Raw genomic sequence first — 12,267 nt, 5'->3', positions numbered from 1 at the left:
TGGGGTCTGTTGATCTAAGTTCAAATCCCAGTGGCCCCTCCACTTAATAGCCGTGTGCTTGAGACAAGTACCCCTCTCTGTGTCTCCATTTCACTCCTACTGTGGCCATTAATTCTCCAGTATTAGGGCCAACTGCCTGATATTCTAACAGAAGGGACAGGACCATAGACCAGTCCCAATCCTTACATTTATTATAGACTATAAAATGGGAAAAAGTGTCTATCACAGCCGAAGAATCAGAGGTGACATTTTAAAGCACTTTGGAGCTGAAACATCATAGAACCCACAGATTCCTAATGGAAAATCCTCCCAAGCTACTCTGCAGCTCACCTCACTGAGGACTGAATGACAAGAGAGTGAGTTCAAGGATGTATACGAGTCTCCTTTTGCTGCTGTAACAAATGACCACAAACTTAGTGGCTTAAAATAACACAGATTTATTATCTTGTAGTTCTAGAGGTCAGAAGCCCAAAGTGAAGGTCAAGGTATCAGCAGGACTGCATTGCTTTCTGGAAGCTCTAGGAGAGAATCAATTTCTTCGCCTTTTCCGACTTCCCATGGCTGCCTGCCTTTCCTGGCTCATGGTCCCCTTTTCCCCTGCAATGCCCAGTTGAATCTTTCTTGCATTGCATTACTCTATTGCTAACTCTCCTACCTTCCTTTTCATTTTAAGGACCCTTATGATTACAGTGGGATCCTCCAGATAATCCAGGATAACTCCTCTCAGAGTCAGCTGGTTAGCCACCTTAATGCCTTCTGCAGCCCCAGTTTTCCCTGCCATGCCACACGGCATATTCAGATTCTCGAGATTAGGACAGACATTTTAGGAGGTCGTTAATTTCCTACCATAGCATGTATTATTTTATTTTGGCACAGTTGTGGTCATAGGACCACTATCAGAGACCTGAGTGGATGGGACCACTTTAGCAGCTAGCAGAAATCCATGTATCACTGCCCAGTGTGTCTTCCTTGCCCACGTGAAGCCTCAAAGCAGCGTTGCCGTGGGTCTGCCTGATTGGGAAAGAAACTCTATTTCCCTCTTGCTTTATTACAGTTCTCTCGTCTATGGACTTGGGCACCTGTCCCACAGTAACCTGGCCAGGGGTCTGTCTGCGAGTGCCTGTGCTACAGTGTATTCAGTCTTTCCTCATCATCATGGAAGATAGTCTTATGCTAACTTCCCCAGTCTCCATGGGAACCTCCTCTTCAGTGCATTTAAAGACAGTTATTCCTTCCCTGGTTGAGGGATCTGTATCCAAGGGTGAGAATGAGATGGCTGAAGGCAATAGCATTTTTCCTTCATATCAAACTCATGTTTTCCATGCACCCCTGTTGGTCCCTTCCCAAAGCCTTCCTGGTGTCCCCCCACCTGGGGTAGAGGAGTAGGCCACTTAGATGGAGAATAGGCTCACATATTCTTTTCTTTTTTCTTTTAATAACAGCTTTATCAAAATGTAACTCACACAGCCTACAATTCACCCATTTGAAGTGTACAATTTAATGATTTCTAGAATATTCACAAAATTGTGCAACCACCACTATAAATTTTAGAACATTTTCATTACCCCAAAAGAAACCCCTACCCATTAGCAATTATCCTCCATTTCCCTCCAGCTCCTCCCCCACAAACCCTAGGCAACCACTCATCTACTTTTGTCTCTATGAATTTGGCTATTCTGAACATTTCATATAAATGAAATCATATAGTATGCGGCCTGTTGTATCTGACTGCTTTTAATTAGCACAGTGTTTTTAAAATTCATCCATGTATCAGTACTTCATTTCCTTTTGTTGTCAAATAATATTCCATTATATGTCTATACCACATTTTGTTCATCCATTCATCAGTTAATAAGCATTTGGGTTATATCTACTGTTGGACTATTATGAATAGTGCTGCTCTGTACTTTCATGTACAAGTTTTTGTATAACTGCATTTTCATTTCTCTTGGGTCTAAACTTAGTAGTGGAATTGCTGGGTCATTTGGTAACTCCATATTTGCCCTTTTGAGGAAAATGTAAGACTGTTTTCCAAAGTGATGCACCATTTTTCATTCCTATCAGCAATGTAGGAGGGTTCTGTTTCTCTACATCTTCACCAACACTTGTTATTATCTGCATTTTTTATTATAGCCATCCTAGTGGTTGTAAGTGGTAGTTCTTTGTGGTTTTGATTTGCATTTCCCTGATGACTAATAGCAGTGAGCATTCTTCACGTGTTTATCACACCTTGTTTTAAGTTAAGTGTCCACAATAGCAGTTCTTACTTTGGGGGTTACGATCGCCATGTATATCCAATCAAGCTTAAGGAATCTTTCTCTAACTTCCTGTGATACACATAATTATGATATATTATATAAAATGTCAGGAAGTTTATAAACTGCCTGGATCTACGGACTCCTGATTTTAACCCTTTTCTAAAGGGTCTCCCTTGTTCTGAAAGAAAGTATAGTTCCAATTAGCTTAGAAAAAATCAGGTTTTAATAAGCCCTTCCCTAAAGGAAATCCAGCTGTATTAGTCCATTCTCACATTGCCGTAAAGAACTACCAGAGACCGGGTAATTTATAAGGAAAAGAGGTTTAATTGGCTCACAGTTCCACAGGCTGTACAGGAATCATGGCTGAGGAAGCCTCAGAAAACTTAAAATCATGGTGGAAGGTGAAGAGGAAGGAGGCACATCTTACATGGCCAGAGAAAGAGGAAGAGAGTGAAGGGGGAAGTGCTACACACTTTAAAACAACCAGGTCTCATGAGAACATATTCACTATCATGATAACAGCAAGGGGGAAGTCCACCCTCGTGATCCAGTCACCTCTCACCAGGCCTCTTCTCCAACACTGGGGATTACAGTTTGATATGGGATTTGGGTGGGGACACAAATCCAAGCCATATCATTCCATCCCTGGCCCCTCCCAAATCTCATGTCCTTCTCACATTTTAAAATACAATTATGCCTTCCCAACAGTCCCCAAAGTCTTAACTCATTCCAGCTTTAACTCAGAAGTCCACAGTACAAATTCTCATCTGAGACAAGGCAAGTGACTTCCACCTATGAGCCTGTAAAATCAAACCCAGTCAGTTACTTCTAAGACACAGTGATGGTACAGGCATTGGCTAAATACTCCCCATTCCAAAAGGGAGAAATCAGCCAAAACAAAGGGGCAAATCCAAAACCCAGCAGAGCAGTCATTAAATCTTAAAGCTCCAAAATAATCTCTAACTCCATGTCTCACATCCAGTCCACACTGATGCAAGGGATGGAATCCCAGGGCCTTGGACATCTCCGCTCCTTTGGCTCTGCACGGTACAGCCTCATGGCTGCTTTTCCAGGCTCATGTTGAGTGCCTATGGCTTTTCCAGGCACATGGTGGAAGTTGTCAGTGGATCTACCATTCTGGGATTGGAAGGACAGTGACCTCTTCTCACAGCTCTACTAGGCAGTGCCCTAGTGGGAACTCTGTGTGGGGGTTCAAATGCCACACTCTTCTCTGCACTGTCCTAGTTGAGGTTCTCCATGAGGGCTCCACCCCTGCAGCACACTTCTGCCTGTATATCCAGGCATTTCCATATATCCTCTGAAATCTAGGTTGAGGCTCCCAAGCTTCAGCTCTTGCCTTCTGAACACCCAAAAGCTTACCACCACGTGGAAGCCACCGAGGTTTATGGCTTGCACCCTCTGGAACAGTGGCCTGAGATGTATCTGGGGCCCTTTTAGCCATACCTGGAACTGGAGTGGCTGGGATGCAGGGAGCAGTGTCCCAATATTGTGCAGGGCAACAGGGCCCTGAGTCTGGCCTGCAAAACCATTCTTCCCTCCTAGGCCTCCAGGCCTATGATGGAAGGGGCTTCCACAAAGGTCTCTGAAATGCCTTTGAGGCATTTTCCCTATTGTCTTGGCTATTAACATTCGGCCCCTCTTTACTTATGTATATTTCTGCAGCTGGCTTGAACTTTTCCCTAGAAAATGGGTTTCTCTTTTCTACTGCATGGTCAGGCTGCAAAGTTTCTAAACTTTTTGCTCTGCTTCCCTTTTAAATATAAGTTCAAGTTTCAGATCATCATTTTGCTCACACATATGACCATATGCTGTTGGAAGCAGCCAGGCCACATCTTTAATGCCTTGCTGCTTAGAAATTTGTTCTGCTAGATACCCTAATTTATCACTCTTAAATTCACAGATCCACAGGTCACTAGAGCAGGGGCCCAATGTCACCAGTCTCTTTGCTCAGGCATAGCAAGTGACCTTTACTCCAGTTCCCAAAAAGTTCCTCCATCTAAGACCACTTCAGCCTGGACTTCATTGTCTGTATCACTATCAGCATTTTGGTCACAAAAATTTAAAAAGTCTCTAGGAAGTTCCCAACTTTCCCTCATCTTCCTGTCTGCCTTTGAGCCCTTCAAACTGTTCCAACCTCTGCCTTTTACCCAGTTCCAAAGTCACGTCCACATTTTCAGGTATCTTTATGGTAATGTCCCCACTCCCGGTACCAATTTACTATATTAGTCCATTCTCGCATTGCTATAAAGAACTACCTGAGACTGGGTAATTATAAAGAAAAGAGATTTAATTGGCTCACAGGTCTGCAGGTTGTACAGGTAGCGTGGCTGGGGAGGCCTCAGGAAACCTTCAGTCATGGCAGAAGGCAAAAGGGTAAGCAGGCATGTCTTCACATGGTGGAGCAGGAGAGAGAGAGAGTGAAGGGGAAGGTGCTACACACTTTTAAACAACGAGATTTCATGAGAACATATTCACTATCATGACAACAGCAAGGGGGAAGTCCACCCTATTATCCAGTCACCTCCCACCAGGGCCCTTCTCCAACATTGGGTATTACAGTTTGACATGAGATTTGGGTGGGAACCCAAATCCAAACCATATCACTGGCTTATGTATAAAAGGGAATTTTATGTTTTTTTGTGCTTTTATTTTAAATTGAATGCAACTTTGGCATTGAAAAAATTTTTCTGAATATGGAGACTTGGTGTTTTTCTCTTCTCTTTCTTTCTCACCTAGAATCCCATCTATTCATTACCAAGTTCAAGGATCTGCGCTTGTTTGCTCTCTACAGGTTTCCATTTAGCTGCAAGAAACAGCACTGTATTTTTCAAAGCACTAGAAAATTCTGTGGTCAGTCCAGAAAGACAAAACATAGCACCAGTGTGGCAAGAAGTGGAGCTAATGCAGCATTAATGATCCTGGATGTTTCTGCACTTTCTTATTAGAATTTACCATTCACCTCTAAGCTTCAGCTCTGCAGTGCCCCCTATTTGGGATTATTGAGCAATGTTTAACGGGAAAGAAAAGATGTCTGTTCTCCAGCCAGTGACTCTGAGTAATGATATAAGGTGTTGGTGATCTCAGAACTGAAATGGAGCTCATGAAACTACTTTGTGGCTTGGAGGGAGGCGAGTGGATGGACGGCTTGGACGGGGTTGTTTTAGGAACATATGCAGCGTGGGAACATCTCTCAGTCTGTGAGTTTGTGCCACTTTAAAGACTGCAGGGTTTGTGCCTGGCTGCTGTTGCCAGATGAGTTTAGAGAGATTGATGCACGGAACCAATGTCTGGAAAGCCCATTGAAGGAGATGGAAGATACAGGCTACTGAGACAGTTTACTTCAGAACCTGCTACTTGGATATTTACCCTAAAATCTGGCTCCTGGCACTCTGGGTAAGAGAGATGGGAGTAAGAAGACTCATGCCTTAAGGTCAAAGTTGGGTGACCTAGAAGGACTTCTCTTTAACCCTGATTGCAATGAAAGTAGTTTTCATCCACAGAGAGAGTTTTCACGGTATTTGTTGATTTTTCTTCCATTTTGTCTTGGGGAAGGCACTGAGTTGAACGCTTTTGGACTCACCTCTTCCTGCTTTGTCCCAGCTTTTCCTTTGTATGTGTTTCAGGCATTTGAAAGTTTAGGACCAGGCACAGTGGCTCATGCCTATAATCCCAGCACTTTGGGAGGCTGAGGTAAGAGGATTGCTTGAGCTCAGGAGTTTGAGACCAGCCAGGGCAACTGATCTCACCTCTACAAAAACAGGGCAAGACCTTGCCTCAACAAAAAATAAAAAAATTAGCTCGGTATGGTGGTGTGTGCCTGTGGTCCCAGCTACTTGGGAGGCTGAGATGAGAGGATTGCTTGAGCCCAGGAGGTTGAAGCTGCAGTGAGCTATGATCGTGCTACTGCACTCCAGCCTGGGTGACAGAGCAAAAAAAAAGAAAGAAAAAAAAAGTTTAGGGTTGGAAGTGTTTGCCACTTATTTCCTTTTTCTTCTGTCCTCTTTCCCTGTTTCAACCTCAAATCACCCTTCTCTCCCTGGTGAGAATGCCTGACCAGGGGCATAGAGTGTGGTGAGCAACAGTTTCCAGGAAACAAGTTACTCTGAAAATTGACACCTGTTTCTCTCAGTTGTTGTGCACTGGCCACGTGAAGCTGAGGGCATAGGCCCTCCAGACCCGCCCCTAATATTTGCAGAGCTGGGAGCAAAAGTACAAATGGAGTCTTACATGTCATATGTCTAAAAAATTTTAAGTCATGAATCAAATTAACAGATTGCATTTAGATAGATCTCTCTCCCTCTCTTTCTCTATATATATATTCTCTCTCTCTCTATATATATATTATATCTCTCTATATATATATTATATATATAATCTCTCTCTATATATATATAGTATGTGTGTATAGTATGTATATAGTATATATATAGTATATGTGCATATAATGTGTAGTACATATATGAGTACTCTTTTTCATATTGTCTCCTACTCTGACAAAGACATCTTCACAGGGACCTGGGAAACCAGGTTCAAATTTTCAGCCTCCCTGGAGTTTTGTTGGATGTGGCGACCCAGGGAGAAATGGCCCCAGCCTGTCCCATTCTCTTCCTGTCTCCAGCTGCAGCTTGCACATCAGGAGACCTGCTTGCCAGAAGGTGGACCTGTTTGGACCCTCAGTGTACACCAATGGCTTGGTCTCCCACAGGGGAATGGACCCAGGGAAGAGGACTATGCAGGCCCTGTCAGTGGAGTGGGAATTCCACTACTTTGGATGGGGAATTCCACTACTTTGGATGGAGAATTCCAGAGTGCTGGGTATCCAGAGTGTGGTCACATCCCATGACCTGTGATCCTTGCCTCATGAGAAGGGGCCCATCTGTGAGGCCTGGCCTCGGAGTCCCTTTTGCCTCAGTCTGAGGGAGATGCTGAGTTTCTCAGGTGAAAACATCACCAGGACTGTCTTTCTTGAGTTGAACTTGATCTTTTAAATTCATTCCTTTGAGTTGTACTTAGCTAAAATGTGGATATCCCTATACATTATATTGTTTTGACCTCTAACACTGTGCTGTGTGTATGTCTTTTCAGATTTTTTTTTCCACAAAAAAATCTGTTCAAATTCCCCACCCCCAACTTTTTTTTTTTTTTTTTTTTTCGTGACAGAGTCTCACTCTGTTGCCCAGGCTGGAGTGCAGTGGTACAGTCTTGGCTCACCGCAACCTCCGCCTCCTGAGTTCAATCGGTTCTTGTGCCTCAGCCTCCTGAGTAGCTGGGACTACAGGTGTGCATCACCATGCCCAGCTAATTTTTTTTGTATTTTTAATAGAGACGGAGTTTCACCATGTTGGCCAAGCTGGTCTCCAATTTCTGACCTCAGGTGATCCACCCTCCTCAGCCTCCCAAAGTGCTGAGATTACAGGCGTGAGCCACCGTGCCTGGCCCAGATTTCCCCTTTTTATAAGGACCTTGGTAATAATGGACTAGAAACCCACCCTACTGCATGATGATCTCATTCTAACTTAATTAATTATACCTGCGAACCACCCAATTTCCAAAAACCTCACATTCTGAGTTATTGTGAGTTGGGACATCTACATATTAATTTGGAAGAGAGACCATTCAATCTGCAACACCCTCCATCCTGGGAAGACTAGGCAGAGGATATTTTACCTGCAAAAAAAAACAAAAACAAAAACAAAAAACCTTATAATACGGCAGACATTCCAAGGCCCTGCTATTCTGTATTCACCTGCCATCACCCTAGTAACCCAGGAAGTGCTCGGGGGGACCCTGAGCTCTGACTTGCTGGGAGGCAGCTGTACCCCCATCCACATGTTTCTCCTCCCTTTCCTCCTCTGTCCCCCAGTTTCTGCCCCATTCTTTTCACCTGGCCGGCTTCTGCCCGCCCGTTAGCACCCAGCTCCAGGGCATCTTTATGGGAAACATCTCTCATCTCACCCCATGCCTGCATAGCGTCCATCGTTTGCCTTTCCTTGTGTCCCCAGCACTCTGGCTCCCCCAACACTGTGCCCCCAACCCTATTCCATAATGACTTTTTCCTGACAAGAGCATGGGCTCTTTGGGGACAGAGTCTTGCTGAGCTCTGCAATCCCAGTGTAGGATGTGCCATGTAATAGATCCGCGGTGGCAGGAGAGAGAGGGTGCTCCTGTTGAAGGGAGGTTGTGAGGGTGCTCTGAGCTGCAAAGGCTCAGCAAAGGAGAGAGGAGAGGCACAAGGAAAATTAGGGAGGGACTGGGAAGGCCTTAAAGATGCTCTTGTTTCACTTTGCTTAAGACAGCTACAAATGTATTCATGAGGATGGGACATCGCAAGAACTTAAACCAGGGCTCCATGTGACCCTGGGGGCACAACAAAATTCAGTTATTTGGAAGACAGTTTCAACATCCAGAGGGGAAAATAGTCAAAGATCATTTTCCCACGGGCAGTTTCTCCCATACCTACCTTTTCTAGCAGGCAATGGTACCACTTGTATTACAATTGTCCATAGGTCAGTCACATCACCCAAGACCATAGTCAGTGACCTTCCCTCTTAGTGTAAACTGACGGAAGTCACAGAAGTCACTTGTTTTCTGGCTTTGGCGTGCTCGTTGTCAATCGGAAGGAAGCCTGTGTGCCTGTGATGATGTCTCACCTGCCTTCCCTAGAGTCCTGTCCCCTTAAGAATGTGTAGAGGCCCAGAGGGAACACAGGGCCTAGCATGAATTGACAGGATTGAGTTTGGGGACAGCACAGAGGAGCACGGGTGGTGTGAGCTTCTTAACACAGAGAGGGAGTCATTGTCTCTGGGCTCTCCTTTGGAGCTGACCACTGTCTAGCTTCATTTCCTTGAGCCAGTTTCTGATTTGAGAATAATTTGTCTTCTGCAAAATGGAAATAATAACTTCTGTGCCACCTGCTTCCCAAAATGGTTTGGGATCCACCAAGAGGCTGTTGGAAAAGCCTAAAATGCATTCAGTGTACTGTTGAATTGTTCATATGATTGTTATTGTCATAGGCTGTTCTTCGGGCTTCTAGAAGTTCAAAATCCCAGAGGGGCTTTGCAGAGAGTGGCTCACCTTCACTCGCTCTTAGTGTTACTTTTGTTCCTGCCTGAAGTAGAGAAGGACTTTGCATGGTTCCCTGCTGAGCAGAGAGGTGGGATAGGCCATCTGCCTCCTTTCCTTTCATATTAGTTTCTTAGGGCTTATGTAACAAATGGCCACAAACTGGGTGGCCTGAAGAACAGAAGTTGATTCTCACACAGTTCTGGAGGCCAGGAGTCTGAAATCAAGGTGACCACAGGGCTGCTTCCTTCTGAGGGCTCTGAGGGAAGGATCTGTTCCAGGGCTGTCTCCTTGGTTTGCAGATGGCTTCTTCTCCCTCTGTCTCTTGACGTCATCTTCTCTTTATGTATGTCCAATTCTGTGCTCAAATTTCCCCTTTTTATAAGGACACTTTTAATATTGGATTAAGGGCCCACCCTACTCCATTATGATCTCATTCTAACTTAACTAATTATATCTGCAAACCACACAATTTCCAAATAAGTTTGCATTCTGAGTTATTGCGAGTTGGGACGTTCACATATTAATTTGGGGGAGAGACAGTTCAATTTATAACACCCCTCCATCCAGGGAATACTAGGCAGAGGATATTTTACCTGCTTTTAAAAAAAAAACAAACCTTATAATAGGGCAGACATTCATTGTTATCCAGTTTCTTCTCAAAGTGAAGATAACTTTTTGTAAATGTCCTAAAGTCATGTAGAATGTAGTAGCTTTCTGTTCACACTTTACAAATAAAAAGGATGGATCATTCTACAACTGACATTAAAAAAACTTGTAATATGATTATAAGCCAAATATAATCTAATTAATTGCTCAGATGAGTATACTGGTGAGATGACAATCTGTAGTTGACATGAGCCTGGGAGGGACAGGTAATTTCTGGGATGACTGAGTCACTAAATCAAAGGATCTCAACAGACTAGAATTCCTATTAGCTTAAACAAGGTGAAATGAGTAGACACAGGGACCTAAGTAGAGTCCAGAAATGAGGCCCCCCAAAGAAATGATAAAAGTATATTCAGAAGTGGGAAAAAGAACACAGGTTTTAAATCAATAGGCTTAATCTTTCATTTAGTCATATATTGATTCAAGAAATAGTCACTGCTTACCTCCTACCTGCAAGGTGCGAGGTAGCCTGCGAGTCTAAGCCATCCTTGTGAAGTCATTCCTCTCGGAACAAGCTACTTCATCTGCAGGTGCTTGTCCAGACCTGGAGGAATGCACCCTCCAGATACCTCTCCAGGTGTCCAAGGAGCTACAAGATAGAAGAGACTGCCACAGCCTGGGGCTTTCAGACAAGAACCTCAGCAGGCTGGACTGGAAACTAAGCCACGGGAGCAGTGGCTTGACCTTTCGGGTCAAGATGATTGGACCTTTCAGGCTGGACAAAAGAAGACACAGGTGATATAAACGGCTTTATGTCTTGAAAGGACCCCTGATATGGTTTGGCTGTGTCCCCACCCAAATCTCATCTTGAATTGTAGTTTCCATAATCCTCATGTGTCGTGGGAAGGACTTGGTGGGAGACAATTGAATCATGGGGGCGATTACCCTCATGCTGCTGTTCTCATAATAGTGTGTGAGTTCTCATGATATCTGATAGTTTTATAAGGGGCTTTTCCCTCTTTGCTTGGCATGTCTCTCTCCTGCCACCATATGAAGAAGGACGTGTTTGCTTCACCTTCTGCCATGATTGTAAGTTTCCTGAGGCCTCCCCAGCTGTGTGAAACTGTGAGTCAATTAAACCTCTTTTTTAAATAAATTAGCCAGTCTTGGATATGTCTTTATTAGCTGCGTGAGAATGGAATAATACAGACCACCATGGGGACAAGAGTTTGGGTTTATCCTATGTTTACTCCCAGGCTGGAAATAGGACCCAGGAGTGGAAGGTAAAGGGAAATAGATGCTAACACAGTCTAAGGAATACATTTTTCACAATTAGAACTGTGTAAAGATGAAATACTTTGTTCGTCTTGGGAGTTAGTGATGTTGTCATAGCCATCATCCATTGAGTGCTTCCCATGGGTGTACCTGCTATGGTTTGGATGTGGGTTTTTTGGCTCTGCCAAATCTCACTGAAGTTTCATTGTTGGAGATGGGGCCTAGTGGGAGGTGCTTGGGTCATGAGGGTGGATCCCTCATGAATGCCTTGGTGCCATTCTCCTGGGAGCAAGTTCTCACTCTTAGTTCCAGCAAGAATTGGTTGTTGAAAAGACCTTACACCACCACCTCCTCCTCCTCCTCCCCCTCCCCCTTCCCCTTCTTTTCCTTCCCTCCCTCCCTCCCTTCTTTCCTTCCTTCCTTCCTTCCTTCCTTCCGTCTCTCATGCTTCCTCTCTTGCCATTGACCTCTGCACATGCCAGTTCCCCTTTGCCTTCCACCATGAGTGGAAGCTTCCCGAGGCCCTCATCAGAAGCACATGTTGACACCATGCTTCTTGTACAGCTTCAGAACCATGGGCCAAATAAATCTCTTTTCTTTATAAGTTACTCAGCCTGGGGTATTCCTTTATATCAACACAAATGGACTCAGACACAACCTGTTCTTATTTAACACTTTCTAGGGAAAGAGGCCCTAGGATTTGCCATAGCAAACCATTACTGCATCTAATATCAAGCACCCTGGAAGTAAGAAAATAATTATGATCAAGCTGGCTATTTTATTTCCCAGATCACAGAGTCTGGAAGAAACTATTTGCATACATATTAATGGATCAGAAGTAAATTTTACTTTTGGAAAAAGAACTCTGTTCTTTATCTCTCTCCCATTAAGCTTGGGCCTGGGCTATGGTGTATGAAATCCAATCTCCAATACCAGGAAATGATTATTTATTTGAACGCTCCCCTAAAACGCATTAAGTGCTCTGGAGTGTTAGTTTGGGATGACAGATTTCGTAGCTGGGCTACGGACACCTGGGAGAGCT

At 44.1% G+C, this 12,267-nt stretch overlaps 1 protein-coding gene and 1 non-coding gene across 12 annotated transcripts in view; both read left to right on the top strand.

The window, feature by feature from the left end:
- Positions 1-12,267, top strand: part of SLC39A11 (solute carrier family 39 member 11) — a 465,897-nt gene that overhangs the window by 283,454 nt on the left and 170,176 nt on the right. The window lies entirely within an intron of this gene.
- Positions 9,973-10,109, top strand: LOC112437658 (small Cajal body-specific RNA 24). Its single transcript, XR_003026217.3, has one exon. It is a non-coding gene; the product is annotated as a small Cajal body-specific RNA 24 (non-coding RNA).

The sequence above is a fragment of the Pan paniscus genome, chromosome 19 (genome assembly GCF_029289425.2).
Source record: "Pan paniscus chromosome 19, NHGRI_mPanPan1-v2.0_pri, whole genome shotgun sequence".
In the NCBI taxonomy this organism is placed as follows: Eukaryota; Metazoa; Chordata; class Mammalia; order Primates; family Hominidae; genus Pan; species Pan paniscus.
The sequence above is the reverse complement of the archived record's forward strand: the minus strand, read 5'-3'. Positions and strand labels throughout refer to the sequence as shown.